The sequence below is a fragment of the Gambusia affinis genome, linkage group LG21 (assembly GCF_019740435.1).
Source record: "Gambusia affinis linkage group LG21, SWU_Gaff_1.0, whole genome shotgun sequence".
In the NCBI taxonomy this organism is placed as follows: Eukaryota; Metazoa; Chordata; class Actinopteri; order Cyprinodontiformes; family Poeciliidae; genus Gambusia; species Gambusia affinis.
The window spans coordinates 15,042,447-15,057,624 of NC_057888.1; the positions used below are offsets into that span (position 1 = coordinate 15,042,447).

General features: G+C 40.1%; 1 protein-coding gene across 1 annotated transcript in view; it reads right to left on the reverse strand.

Annotated features, from left to right (window-relative positions):
• Positions 1 to 11,772, reverse strand: part of ctnnd2a (catenin (cadherin-associated protein), delta 2a) — a 219,618-nt gene extending 207,846 nt beyond the window's left edge. The window contains exon 1 of the mRNA XM_044104670.1: positions 11,353 to 11,772. The gene's annotated coding sequence lies outside the window, so the exon portion shown is untranslated. The remainder of the gene's footprint in view (positions 1 to 11,352) is intronic.
• Positions 11,773 to 15,178: the final 3,406 nt, after the last annotated feature.

A 15,178-nucleotide genomic window follows, 5' to 3' on the forward strand; every position in this document is an offset into this window, starting at 1 on the left:
ACTAAAAGGGGAACAAGCCAGTGGTATTTCTAAGCTGTTTGGTACAAAAAAAAAAAAAAAAAAGGGTTTCTCCACTGTTCTGAGTTCTTAACATTCTTAATCAGAAGCTATACCTTCTGATTTGGAGCTAGATTTGATAGCAATCTGGTGTAAGGAATAAGTAGGTCAGCTCAAGAAGTAAATCCCTCTAACAATCAACACAGAATTACTGGCCCAACTTTACTTAGCAATCCATAACCTTAATTAACCTAATTCATTACTTCAAGCCTGTCATTTAAACAGGGCTGGCCTGAAGTCTTATTGGGCCTTAAGCAGAACATTGAACTAGGGCTTCTTCCTGTTAAGGACATCACCCCCATTAATGGTGCTTCAATGCAGATTTATCATCCCAGTTATAATTCAGGCACCCACTGGAGCCCTCTGATAGGTTCAGGAGGAGGTGCGACCATGACAGATGTCAAAGCAACTTATGTGCATGTCAACTCCTATGAGACTTGTCAAAAAAAATCAGATGTTTAGTAACCTAATGTTGCCTTTATTTAATTGATTTAACTGTAAAAATGGTCAGACGGTGCTGGACAGTTAGGTGCACAAATGGACAAGGTTTGCAAAGCAAACTTGTTATGATGTCACACCTTTATCCACCACCGAGAAGGGTGTACATGAGCATGATCGACAGCGCTTTGAGCCACCTCGCGGCCATGATTTGTTGTTTCTGACTGGGAGCGGCATACGGACGATGCAAACGCTTTCATCACAATAGTTTATTATTGCGTAAAGCTGTTCGTATGTCCATGCAACCCATGTGAGCTGCGGCTCCATTTCAATCTGGATTCCTCCAAAAGGAGGACACCAGATCTAATAGTGCTGAGTTAACAGAGCCTGTTTTGTTGTCAGGTGAGCAGCTGTATATAACAAAGGCTGCCCCGGGAGGAGCTCAGGATAAATAAAAATGCTGAATGCCAGGACGGTGTATATGCAGCTCACACTGACACGGGCTTTGCACTGAACAAGCACACTGTGTAGCTGAAGAGAAAAGCTGCCTTTGTTAGCTCAGAGACTGTGAAATGAAATCGAATAATGTGGACAGCAGGAGCCGAGGCTCGGCTGCGGGTGTATCTCTCCACTGTCAACACACATCAATAAGCGAACTAATAAAACACCCCATGGTCAAAACATTATTTCAGCTGCTGTTCTTCTTTTAGATGTGCCATAACTCTCACAGCTAAGTCCTCTTTCTCTCTGTGATCTGGGTTTTAACGGTGGACGTGGTTCACAGGTAAAAACCATGCATCCTTTTTTTTTCTTTTCTTTTGCAAGAGCAGTCCTAACTTGACATTCGGCCTTTCTCACCTGGTGACTGCCTCCTTCCGTATTTGTCTTTGTAAATCCAAGTGGACACTAATCTGAATAAACTCATAAGATCATGCAGAGCAATAAAAATGAAAAAGCTCAATCCGTACTTGGTCTGGTGCTTATCGTTTTCCAATTCTGGTCCTTGCCATCATTTCCGTCATATCGGTCCAGATGTGAGAAACACTTTGATTGGCAATGGAAGTAGCCATAACTGATAAGGATCTGAGAGCGCTGCCGATGGGTAGCTGATTCGATCACAGGCATCTGGCCAGGCATTTATCCCACTTGGCTGACTGGAAGCTTCTAAGACAGGAAGATCACTCTGTGTGAGTGTTTGTCAGGGGATGATAGTGGTTGTAGACAGTTTGAAAAGATACTTAAGATTTAATTTCATACAATGAACTGTTTATTTTCTTTTTTTAAAAAGACGTAATACGGTAATGCTTCAATATATGGTATTTATAGCATACAACTATGTTGGAGTCACATTTTGCAGTATTAGCACCACAATCTCAATCTTTTCCACTAAATCGCTCAGATTTAGTCACTAGAATTGGTTTGAAACATATGCTGCAATCTGCTGTAACGGGTAAGGAGTTTAGTGAGTTACTGTCGCCAGTGACAACACCAAATTTTATTGGTAAAAGCATTGCTGTGAACAGTTACGGAAAGACCAACTGTATTCATGTGATGCAACCCAGTTGCCAAATTATAGCCGACTTGGTTTGCATAAATGCAGAAAGTTCTGCTGGATTTTTTTTGGAACTACATGAACAGACTCACTAAGATCTATCAATTGCTGATGCAAATTATTTCTTATTTCATCATCATGTGAGGAATTTAAAAAAAATAAAAAATCAATTTTACTTCTAAAAAATGTTTTATTTAGGAAAGCTTGCCCTGCAGTGCAAGTTGGATTTACTTTTCAGCTAAAGTTTATTTAGTGCAATTGGGAGGAAAAAGAAACACATTTCACTCTTGATGAGGCTCAGTAGCAAAAACCCTTTGATAGACTGTAAATTCTTACAAGTAAAAAATGTGATATCACTATCCAATCCAATACTGATGTCAGTCTTGGATTGTATATTGACCTGACGCCACCCATGCACGCTGGTCATATTTTGACAAATTTCTATACTGGATGTTTAAGCTTACAAAACAAATTAATCTGCCTCAGATTTACCAAAAAAAAGCATAAAATCTTGAATATCTCCAAAAGTTGCTGTAATTGATAGAACCACAAAACCTCCTCTCAGCCTGAAAATCCTGAAGGAGAATGTCCAGCCATCAGTTTGTAATCTTAAGTGGACCTGGGTTCTTCAACTGGACAATCAAATAAAGCATGCAGGCATGATCTGGCCAGAAAATATTGAAATGAAGGTTTTGGGAGTGGTCAAGCCAAAATCTGGATTTTGCTTTGACTTAAATTCTGTGGCATCCTCTTAAACAGTTTAGTCATTTCTGAAAATCCTCAAATGTGTCTAAATGACAACAAAAAAGAAAACGTGGAGTCAGAGCACCTCTGAGATCATGAGCAAATCAATGCAGAAACTCTAAATAATTCACGCTTTCAGAAAGGTACTTTAACTACAAAAATGTATTATGTATTATACAAATAAACTAGATGAGATATAAATATTTATAAATTCCCAAGATGCATAGCAGAGGACAAAAAAACAACAACAACTAAACAAAACATTGTACTAAGAAAAGAAGAAAATCTATCTTCAGTAAACGATTTATGACTGCCAGACGATCACAGTCATCCGGCCACCGATGGTCCTGAACACCAACTTTACTGTGCAATTTAACCGTGCAGTAGGCAGTTTAATGACAGCATATCAAGTATATCTCCTCATGTCTCTCAATCTAATAAAATGTCACAAAAACAAGCACAGAGCTGATTTCTTCTTCTTACTTACCCTTCCTGGGAAGCTCATATGTATAAAAAATACATATGCGTTTCGTTTAAACACTTGCATATTTACAATAACGACAAGAAGAGTTGAATTATCACTTTTTATTATTAGTTTCTGCCTAAGTGGCTCAGCTCTGCAGCAGCTAATCCTTTTCTATAGCTTTTCAGGTAGCACTTGGGATGCTAAATGCTCAGAGACACCGGTCTGCTGGCTGCATCCCCACAATTGGGGTAGACTGTCTTGATTTTATGTAAATGTGTTTTATTTTTTTCTCTCCTCCTATTTAGATAAAGCCAGGAATGACGTGTGGGTTAAGGAAAAAGACAGGAAAAGAAGCCCGCACATGCTCGCCCACGCACACTCAGGCACAGGTGTTCATATCTCATCAAACATATCATTACTCACTTGACCAGCCAGCGAGATAATACCACGTTGCTGTCGCTGCGACTAGAGATGAGGCCGACAACAATACACCCAGGCTGCTTTTTGCCATGTAACATGTCATTATGCCAAGTCTTTCTTGTCTGTCCCTCAGACAGCAGCTCCGGTGGGTTTTTGTTTGTTTTTTTTTAAATTAGCCAACACATAAGGTCCTTTCAATTCTGGCATTTGCTTCAAACTGTACTTTTTTTTTTTTTTTTTTTTTCTCTCAGTGCCCGTGAAAATTAGAGCACACCAGCCACACCGAGGAAGCAGCCTAATTGCTTTCTCACAAACAGATTTAACCTGATGGGTCAAAGAGGAGGATAATGCTGAAAGAGAAGGCGTAATCATCTCCCAGAAATGAACTGAGAGGCAGTCAGGAAGCTATCCAGACAACTCCAGACAACAGAGAATGCAAAAAAAACAAAAACACTTTGAACGTTAACACATATTTTATTATTATTATTAATTATTATTATTATTAGCATGAAAATGAAGGATAAGGATACCAGAGGATGTGAGCACATGCTTTCATCCCCCTTTACCCAGATCAACATCACCAATCCACTACAGAAGTAACTTGATTACACATAAGAAAAACTCCAATAAAAAGTAAATAGCGTGCATGAAATCTAGAGAGGAAATAATGCAAACTCACATGCAAAATACAAATAAAAATAAATCAGTTCCAGTCCCCCCCCACCTCTATCTTTACCACCACACACTTAAATGCATTTCATTAGGATTTCTTCACGATGCATCAACACAAAGTGGAGAATTGTTGTCAAAAGCAGAAATCAAATCAAGTTTGAAACAATCCGTTAATAAACTTTTGACGACTCGATTCATTAATTGAGACTTAACTGTGGACGACCTTAAGGCACCGAGACACTTTTGCACGGCGCTGCACACACACAAGCAGCAGCACTCGCACACACAAGCTCTGACCTTAGGCCACGTTTAAAATCCAATTACAGATCTCAGTACACGTAAAAAGGTCACAATCATGCATATTCATAGGAGCAAAACTAACAAATGTGTCACCACACCAGTTACACACTCACTCACTCACACACGCCCATGTGCACTCCCACGCACGCACCCACACACGCACACACACCAACTCTAGGCAATATCCCGGCATTTGCCCGGAAAATCTATCTTGATCTATGCTCCTGCAACCATCTCTCTTTGATGCTCAATTAACTCTGGCAGACGTGGCTATAGCTGAGCCAATTATTAATTCAGATTCAAAAGTGCAGGGTGACAGGCACATATATGATGTCATGTAACCATGGGCATTCGGCTTGTCCTGCAAAGCCGGCTCCACAAAAACATTCATCGATAGCTTTTTTTTTTTTTTTTCGCTTCTGCATGTTTTGAACACATTTGCAGTTCAGTCGTTTTCTTTGTCACGCTGCCTTTGCTTCCTTTTCACACGTTGCCGTTGTTTCTTGATATCGACGATTCTCTGTCTGTCGCCCAGCCTGTCTGCTACTTTTCCTCCTCATTGCATAAAAAGCCTCTTTCGCTCCTCAATATCATTCTCTTGCAGCCGTTTTCGCACCACTTCCAGAGAATTCCCTTGACCGCATCGTTCACCCCGTCCGCTGTTTTTTGTGCCACATCACCCATATCAACATCAACATGATGTCCTGCTTTGCTTCCTTCCTTTATGTCATTGCTTTGTTTAAAAGAAAAAAAAGAAAAAAAAGAGTGAAGGGATGTAGGATGGATAAGGAAGTGGAGGAGGAAGGAGGAGGGCAATGGGCTGACAGAGGGTGTCCCATCTGCAGCAAGCTCATTAGAAGATGGGAGGAGAGTCAGCAGCAGGGACACACTGGTAGGCACACACACAGCCCACTCGCTCTGTGTGTGTCTGCTTCTCTCCCTTTCTGTCTCTCGAACACATATTGCTGCTTTTTCTGGACTTGTTCCGACACATCACTGCCTCCTCCATATTTTTGTGCTGTCCTCCTGCTGTGCTCCTCAACGTCCCTCTCATTAATCACTGCGAAACACAACACGCGGCACTTGAATAGTTTTACCTTTGACCACCTTGCAGCGCTTGCGAGGCAATGCATTACAAACCGCATGCATTGTGTGCAACACAGCGCGTTGAGACGCCGACCCGTAGCATTGTTAACCCTGGACAACTCATTATCCGTTTTCTTGAAAACTAATATGCTCCCGTGACTGAAAACAAGATTAAAGGCCCAACAAAAAGGTGACGGGGCTCTTTCAGAGAGAGATGTTTTTAGAATTTTGCAGGAAAAGAGTACTGTTGCTATTATCCATGCACTTTATCTGCCAGGAATGTTCATACCGAGTGTCTGAAAGTGACTAAAAGTGTTTTGCTTTTGTTTCGGGTTTTTTTTCACAGGCACAATCTGCCAGCTGTATGATCCATTCTGCTCAGCCATAACCTAATAACACTTCCCACTGACCTTTTATATGACAAACAGTTTCCATATCTTTTCTGGCTTTAAAGTAAAGGTCAGCAGATGGTGAGCAAACATAAGTGGAGCAGACACTCACTAAAAGAGGAGAGCTTGTCACATCGACAGAAAGCTTACAAAAGTTATTTGCCTGCTGGCCCTACAGTCACTTAAAAGTGCTCACAAAAAGCAAAAAGTGACAGAAAATTTTAAGACTTTTGACATGCTGTGGATTCTCTGTCCACTTGAAAAGGCAGGGCCTCAGGCTCCAAGTGTTTTGAGGAGAAAAAAACAAATCTAAAAAGTACACCACAAATAATCAATAGTGTCAACAAGGGGTTCCGGCAGGACAGCGATCATCTCCATGAATTGGCGATGCATCTTGAGTCCACTCTGATTAAAAGATAGAAAAATTCCTTCAAGTTTGATTTCCTAAAGAAGTTTGCCAGTATTTTTCAAATAGCCACATGAAAGCATGTAAACACCTGAACAAGAGGAGCATCTGCTCCTCCCTTACTTTTTCATTCAAATAAATTTTACCAATCATCCCATACGATCACACATGTTCACAAAGTTTTTGTTAATTCCAATCTGAATTTAATGAAAAAATTTTAAAAAATTGATAAATTGCAATCGCCCACTCCTTCACCTCTGAGTTTTTTTCATTCCAACTCACCAAATGTGCCAAAGTCTGCTTTAGAATGAAGTCTCTTTGTATTGTTAGCATGCTGATTGGAAGAGTATGCAGCCATAGAAAATAAACCTCAAGGAACCTTATCTTCATTGACTGATCAAAGAGTTCTATCATTACTCTATTTCTCATTCACAAATAAGAAAAAAACTATTGCAACAAAAAATGCCCACAAATCCTTTGAAGTCAGGTTGAGGACGGGCCTGAGCAAAATTTACTGAAGTCGGAGATAAAAAAAAAAAAAAAGGGCTCACAATGGATCAAGCGACAGATTACCGGTACTCAAAAGCAAAAAGTGAGTCTTCTCCTGAGCAATAGAACAACAACATGTAGTTTAGTACATTGTAGAAATTTGTAGAATTACATCTAAAATTTTCCGATAAAGGTACCGTTGTTGGATCTTGTCATGCCCATGTCAAATGAACTATCTTATTCCTTTAATTTGAAATTATATATATATATATATATATATATATATATATATATATATATATATATATATATATATATATATATATATCTTCCATCTCTCGTGACCATGTCCCAACATTTTATATTATCACTTGTTGCTTTTTGTACCACACCTAAGGATTTCAGTGGCCTCACCAAGCCACTCTTTGGAAACCTTTTGCAGGTTTACTAACAAAAAAAAACATTTCCAGTCAGCTGTTTTTAAAAGTTTAAATTTACACAAAGTTCTAGACGCATTTTGAAATAATTATTTTGAAAGTGTTATGGTACAAATCATGTATTGTTTACGCAACCTTTCAAGCTGATTGATTCTCAACATTACAGGTAACAGGCTGTTCCTGTATTTATTTAATGATAAAAACTTACATTCGCTAAAGCTCTTAGCTTGGAATTATATTGTTTGTCTTCTAACTTATCTGAAAAGCTGGAGTGACTCACTCCTCTTGCTGATGACTCTTTTGTTGGTTTAATGTAATCTGTACGCGCACTGTAATCATGTTGTGTAAATACATGCGGCACAGGTCAGAAATTTCCTGTACCTCACATACAGGAATTGTCGTGTGACATTCATGCCTTTCATCAAGGGCATGAATGTCACAAATTGTATCTGAACTGTGTTTGTAGAAAAATATAATATTTAACTTTTAAACAGTAAGACTTGGTGCAAAAGTTTTATTCTAATGTAGATTTGCTTGCGTGAAAATGATTTTAAAAATATGGAGTTTGGATAAATGTCCCTTAGTAAGTAGAAGTGAAATCTCACAATTTCCCACTTATGTAACATTTATTAGTTTGTTTTCTGTTACGAACCTGACATTCAAATATAGTCCATGCATCTTTAAAATGACAACCCTCTTTATTCATTCCAAAAGTGGTTTGTTTGTGTGTTTGAGATTATTGTCCTGTTGGAACAGATATTCCCATCCAACTTTCTTGGTACAGACATTTTAGGAACAGTCGAACTTGAGGATGTTGCAGTACCATCGGCTACAGTTCACAGCAAAGTAAAGAGACGCAAAGTGCATTGTTTCTCTGTCTGCTAATTTGATTCCTTTGCCGTAAGCTCAAACCAATTGATTCAGTTTTTGTTTTTAAAATTTATGCATGTTGCATGTTCTTAAACTTTGGAAAAATAAGTCCAAATGCCTCATTAAAAGCCCAAAATCAGCGATATGATGATTTCCAGTATCTTAAATGTCATTGCCGTCTATCTTTTAAATATCAAGGGTCTTATCTCAGTGTGAACTGACTGTTTAACCAATAATCTGAACATTAACAGTAGAGTAAACATGAATAGGTAGAGTTATTATCAATGACCTACATGAGCAAATTTGATTGAAAATCTCAAGTATAGCAAATCAGTCTGAAACTCTGAACTAAAATATGCTTTTACGTCTTCCTTGGCGAAAAACCACGAATGTAATATTTTAATAGCTCAGTGTAATCCAAACATTGTAGAAGTGACAAATAACCCAACCTTTTTTAGCCACTCATGACTAACATAAGTATCACTTTATCTGATCAAAGATCACATTATGGCTGCCAACCAGCATCCGGCCTAGTCCCATGAATATGCAATCAATAAAGTCTGCTACGTGGATTAAATGCCAGCTAGCTGCCTCAGGCTAGAAAACATCACACGAAAGTCAAACGTTGGAAGAAAGATAAAAGAACAAAAAGCAGATAACTCCGCTCACCAGCATCAAAAAGTTAAACATTTACTCTCCTGTCAGAGTTTTGTCTTTCGTGATTGGATTGTAGAAGTTGTACGGAATGTTCAACACAATGAAATGAGTGAATATTTGTTGCATGGCTTTAAAATCTCATTGATGCAACTGCACTTATTTATATTTCAACCCAGTTTTTCTTTTTTCTTTTTTTTTCAGTTGAAAGGTCCAAGCGTATTTCCAAATCAAATTAGGTTGAAGGGAAACTTGTATCTTGACTGAAACACGAAGCAGGATAACCATATGGCCTCTTTGAACTTTGTTTAAAGGCCAAGCTTTTAATGAATGCCAGAAGTTCTTGATGTGGCAAAAAGTCACACTGAAAATTATACGTTGGCGTTCAGTCATTTCAAAGCTTTGAGCACAGTTGGGAACCTATTAGTCTTGTAAACACAAGTTAAATATAATATGGTTACAAAAAAATAAATAAATAAAGTTCTACTGCTGCTTTCAGTTCCTCAAGGGTAAAAATCAAGGCTGAAATAATGAATATTTCGCACTGAGCTCACTGTTTACTGACATGACAAATAGTCAGCCTTGAGGACCAGATGTGGTTTAATGCTGACAAAAGATTGGTCATGATCAGAGCAACGCACCAAACCTGACTTTTCTTTCTTTTCACTCGATTAAATACATCCTTGTTCATGACTGAAATGCAGCATTTTCCGAATCCTTCCTGACCCTGTTCTGGAGGACAACTATAATTTAAAGTCTTCCCCTAACATCAGCATTATTCGGTGTGTAAAAGCAACTGCCGGGCCAGCTCATCACAGTGGCTCGTTGGACTGTCGTCAGCACTCCATCCCGTGGTCGTCTGACAGTATCCCCTCCATCCGATCAATAGGCACTGGCGGCAAGCCTTCCTTCCCTCTTTTACTCTTTCTTTCTTTCTCTCTCTCTCTTTCTCCCTGGCAGCCACAGTAGAAAGACTGTTCGGTTCTGCCAACGCAGCATAGTGATTAGGCATTAGGCCTGCGCTGCTGTGTGAATTAGCTTAATCTGTGTCCGCGATGAAGGACGAGGCTTTTCATGCCCACTGGAGACATTTACGGGACATAAAAGAAGCTAATCTTTAGGAAATTTGGAGAAAGGGTGAAGTGTCTATGCCTGTGGTTTAAAGGAGAACGATTGCACGAGAATTGTTGAGACAGTTCCCACAGTGATAGGCTCCTTTGTAATGCTCCTTATCCTTTTAACAATAAGAAAAAAAAATAAATAAAATAAATCAGAAGTTCCTTGAAGACGTGTTGCTCGGGGAGGGGGTAATATTAGGGTCGTCTCTTGAAGTGCTAAGAAAGCGCCAACATGCTGTTTTTAAGCAGATCAAGGAGCTCTGTCCCCTTTCGGCATCATCAGAGGTCAGTTTGAGGAGAATCGAACGTGACGGCATTCTCCTGGTCTCACAGCTGCTTACCTGGCAGAGAGAAAGTTGCTTCATCTGCAGATATCGGCTCAAAGTTTGTACAAACACAGGGGAGAAAAAAAAGACAAAGCAGTTTGATCCAGTAAGGAGAATGCACTTCACTGGCACCTTTTTCACTCCTTCCGTATCAGCTGTCAATCACTCTCTATCCCAGGATCTGACATACATGACCTGCATCATGCCCTCACGTCAGCTGAACCCTCCTCATCCTCTCCGCCACCTCATCTTCTAGATATACTGTGTGCCCTTGACAAACTGCCAGTGCTCAGTCTCCCTCCTGGAAATGTCTATTGATCAGAGAGCCACAAGCAAAGTGGGTGAAGGTACAGATTTAAAGCTCTGCTTTAATCTACCGACAGATCCACACAAAACTTCCCAGCTATAAGTGAGAATAACTGCACAAACATTTATTCTCACAGAACTCTAAAGCTCTGAGCAACATCACTTCTAACTAAAGAGGCTTTTACCTGAATGTAGTCAACCGGAAGAGCATAAATAAGCTACCCCCTTTTGTTTACATGGCGTCTTCTGAGGCTTCAGAGTGCCTTTTTACGCACAACCAGTGGTAGATTTAGGTCAGCAGCCATGTGGAGCCAAAAGATATTGTGTCTTGAACAATCTGAGTATGTTTGGACGCATTTCACCGAGATAGGTTTCACAGCAAAGCTTTTTTTTTCTTTTTTTTTTTTTTTTAAACAAGGAAAAAAAAAAAAAAAACAGCACCATGCATGCAAACGCTGTGTCTATAAATTACCCTTAGTAAATGATCCTGAACTCAGGTCGGATTTCCAGACTGCGAGAACCAAACAGCAGACTTCAAACACACGCGTTTGTTGAGCTGACAGCTTCTTTCCAGTCAATCTCATACAGCTGGGAGAGCTTATTTGGGAGCGCGATGACTTACCCAAATAAGGTTTTTGGCCGCGCTTTCAAGCTTCTGCTCGTTACCCAAGAAGTCCCCGATCCGCCCCTCTTCCAAGTCAATCCGCAGTGGTGCTCAGATCAGATCAAAAGGGAAAAGGTGCGCCTCTTCTCTGCGTCCTGAGTCCACAGTCGCTGTGGATGGAAGGACCATTTGCCGGGATGCTGAGTGCGTGCGGGTGGGGCGCGAGAGGCTAAAGGCATCCGCAGGGAGGAGGAGGGGGGGAGGGAGAACGGGGAAGAGGGGAAAGGAGATGCGGGGGGACGCAGGTGAGAAAGAAGGAAGAAATGAGCCGCGAGTGGAAGAGGAGAAGAGAGAAAGAAAGACGGAGAGGCAAGGAGCGCAGCAAAGCACTGCAGCGACACGGAGGCAACGCTCACCGGAGAGGAGGCAGACAGAGGCGCTCCGTCTCGCTCTCGCCCGTCGCTCGCGCACACGCCCGCGCGCGCAGCGGCGGATTTATAGGAGGTGACAGAGCGACATCTTCAGGCTAGAAGGAAGACGGGCTGGGAGACGCCTAACGCGCATACAGCACCTTTTTAAAACCCCTTAATGTGAGGATCGTGACCGCATTGTTCCGTAACACACCGGAGTCAATTACTCCAGCCAAGGACGGTTTCCCTGCTTTGTGCCGGACATGTGCGCATGCAAACTAACTGTTTAACCTTTATTGTATATGTATTTTATTTTTATTTTTTATTTTTTACTTTGATTAAGACAAGCTCCAAGATCCTCCAACAAAACTTAAACAAATAATCAAATCCTAATTTTAGTGCTGTTTAGAGCATTTAGATCCCGTGATATGACTTTTTGAAGGGGATCCTCTGAACAAAATACTACAACACAACTGCTTCCAACCCCCACCTATGTTTTGGCACACTTCCAATTCCCCCCTTCCCCCCCACACACCTTTCCCAACTCTCCTCCACCACACTCCATGGCAACCAGATCCCAGTTATGGTTATAAAGATGATAATATCACCTGACCTACTCCATCATCCTTCCACCCTCAGTCCAACCTTTAGATTCCTGGATTTGTCTGCCTATTACACCTCCACAATGGCTTCACAAGGCCCGTCATTTGCTGAGTGTTTCAGATGTGTGGCTGTATCACGTCGAAGCTGCTGACTCAGATGGGTGGAGGGTGAACTTGGTCTTTCTTTTTTTTTTTCTTTTTGCTGAAAATGTCTGTTTTTCTTTTTACTTTACCCCCAAAAAACCTTTAAAAGAACAAAAGTGTATTATATTTAACCAACCTGTGATTCCTGCAGCAGTTAGTCCAAGCCATCTCGTTAACATTCTTCCAATGTCAATTCAGCAACAGTAGAATTAAATACTTTAAAACAGCCACTGTCAATTCAGATAGCGAAAAGGACATTTTTCCCGGTTTGTCCTAAAAACCAGCTCGAATGAACACCAACTAAAACTTGGTTACATCCAACACAGCAGATGTGAATTACAGAAGCAGAGTAGTGGGGGGTGTGACGAGAAAAGAACTGCATGTTGGCAGAAGGAGCTGAATAGCTGATATTTACAGGAGACGGCATGGCGATTCTGAACACGCGCCAAGAGAAACCCTAAAGAATATTCAAAATCTATAACTCGGTCAGGATTGGCAGTGTTAAATATCATGTCTGTTATGAAAGCTTCTTTGTCCTATTGTATTTCTATTATGGAGGTAAGTTAGAGTAATTGTGTATCAAGGTGTGCACCTTTCACTGTCAGGAACACCATGATCCCCGATAGTGTTTTCCCTTGCTTCACGGCAGCACAACAAACAAGATCTGTTTTCTTTTCTGTACCTGAATGAAAGGAGTGTGAGGACTTGACTGCAGTCCAGAAGGATATTTCATTTTCATTTTCTTGTCTTTCTAAGTTACTTTTTGTAAGTGCTTGTTATTTCTTTTGTCACTATGACACCATGATGTGGAAAAATTACAATAAGGTCCCACCTGCTAGTTGTATTGCTCTATGTTTATTCTAAGTTCCTGAATATTCCCACCAAGTTTTCACTACTTGGGTTACAAGTACAAGGTTGGACGTTGTTTTCCCCAGCTGCATGGGAACCGGTCTGTTTCCCGTGCTTTGGATCTCTTATCCCATTTGTATAAAACTCATGTGTTGTCTCTGCCTGGCAAAGCTGTTCATCCAGACTTGCTTCATTACTGATTGTCTATGAGCTCTCTGTATTGTGCACAATATAGGAATAAACCTGATTGAGTGATTTTACCTGAACAGTGCTTGGAAGTAGTATTTTTTCCACGACACACCACAATAATAGACAGTCAGATAGAATAAAGCATACGGTAAAATTTGCATTGCTATAAGCAGAAAATAAATGTTAATATCTGTACTTACATTAAAATTATCAGTCTTTCGATGTCTATGTATGTCTATCTACTTTTACTTATATTTGTCTGATTCTTTCCAATTCTTATAGCTGTATTGAAGTATTGATCTTCATTTCCGATCTCTCACCACTAGATGGCGCCACGGATCGTGTCAAAATGAGCAAACTTCTCTGCAAAATCTCTTCCAGCTAAAACGCAAATGGCTTATAGAAAGGGAAATGACGCTATTATTACAAAGAGCAAATAAATGGACATTAAGCGATGCATTTTGTGCTGCTGGGCACCGGTGGGGGAATCCACTTCATCAAGTATGTGTTAAATGCTATGACAAATGAAGACAAAAGCTGTTTCCATAGAGATGCTTTATTTTGTAAACTAATTGACCTAAAAACGTTAGGAAAAAAAAAACAGACTCGCAACACACTTTGATTCAATTACATACCAAGACATTAATGTTTTATTATTTCATAAACATTGGTTTTAAAAAATACAGAAACATTAAGTCACAGTGGAATGATGTATTATTTAGCAAACTATCATGTTAAGGCACAACCTGAGCAAAACAGAATACTTCTTTAGATGTATTTGGTTTAATCCATGCGGAACACTTTCACATACCAAGAGACAGTTCAGCATGACTGACACATGAAGATATGCCCTATAAAGCTAAACAAGAAAAAGAATGAGGAACATAAGATCATTTTCTTTTTTTTTCCTTAGAAATACTTGCGCAAACATATTAAGCTGGGCATGGTTCCCACACATTGAAGTCAATATTAGAAAAGTTTGGGTAGGATGTAGGGGAGAGGGGCTGCAAAAAAATTGCTTTGCAAACAATATCAGCAGACTTACTAACGTTGATGTGCTCTTTGCAGAGCATAATTGGAGGTCTGCAATAAGTGCACGAGTTTGCTTTTTGCAGGAAGAGATTCCTCGAGTGGGAAGTTTGCAGACTTCCGCCAAGTGCAATGACGCAAGTCTACTTGAAGTTTTCCACACAGCACCAGGCGCTGCACCTGCAGCAGAAAGTTAGTTTGGCATATAAATTGAACACACAATATAATGTATGCACAGAAACGTTTAGCTTTTGAAGATGAAATGTATTTGCACACAAACTTTTTTTCATCCAAGCTAAAAGCACATTAGCAGACCAGATTTGTCTTCAGCAGACAAAAAAATGGTAATTCCGCTAAATGGAGAATTGGTTCTAATAAAGCTCCGCCTTGCAAAACCTTAAAAAAGAAAAAAAAAATGTCTCAGACCTCTCATTCATAAAATATGTTGCCCCACAGCTTACGGGAAATGGTCACAGAGATGTAGTTTTTATTTTGGAGACTTGGGCAACATTCATTCCAGTAAAGTCACGCCTTCATGTCTCTCATCATCAAGAGCCGCATGCAGAACCTCTCTCACCAGGAACACTGGACTTCTCTGTTTTCATTAGCTGTGCATTCAAT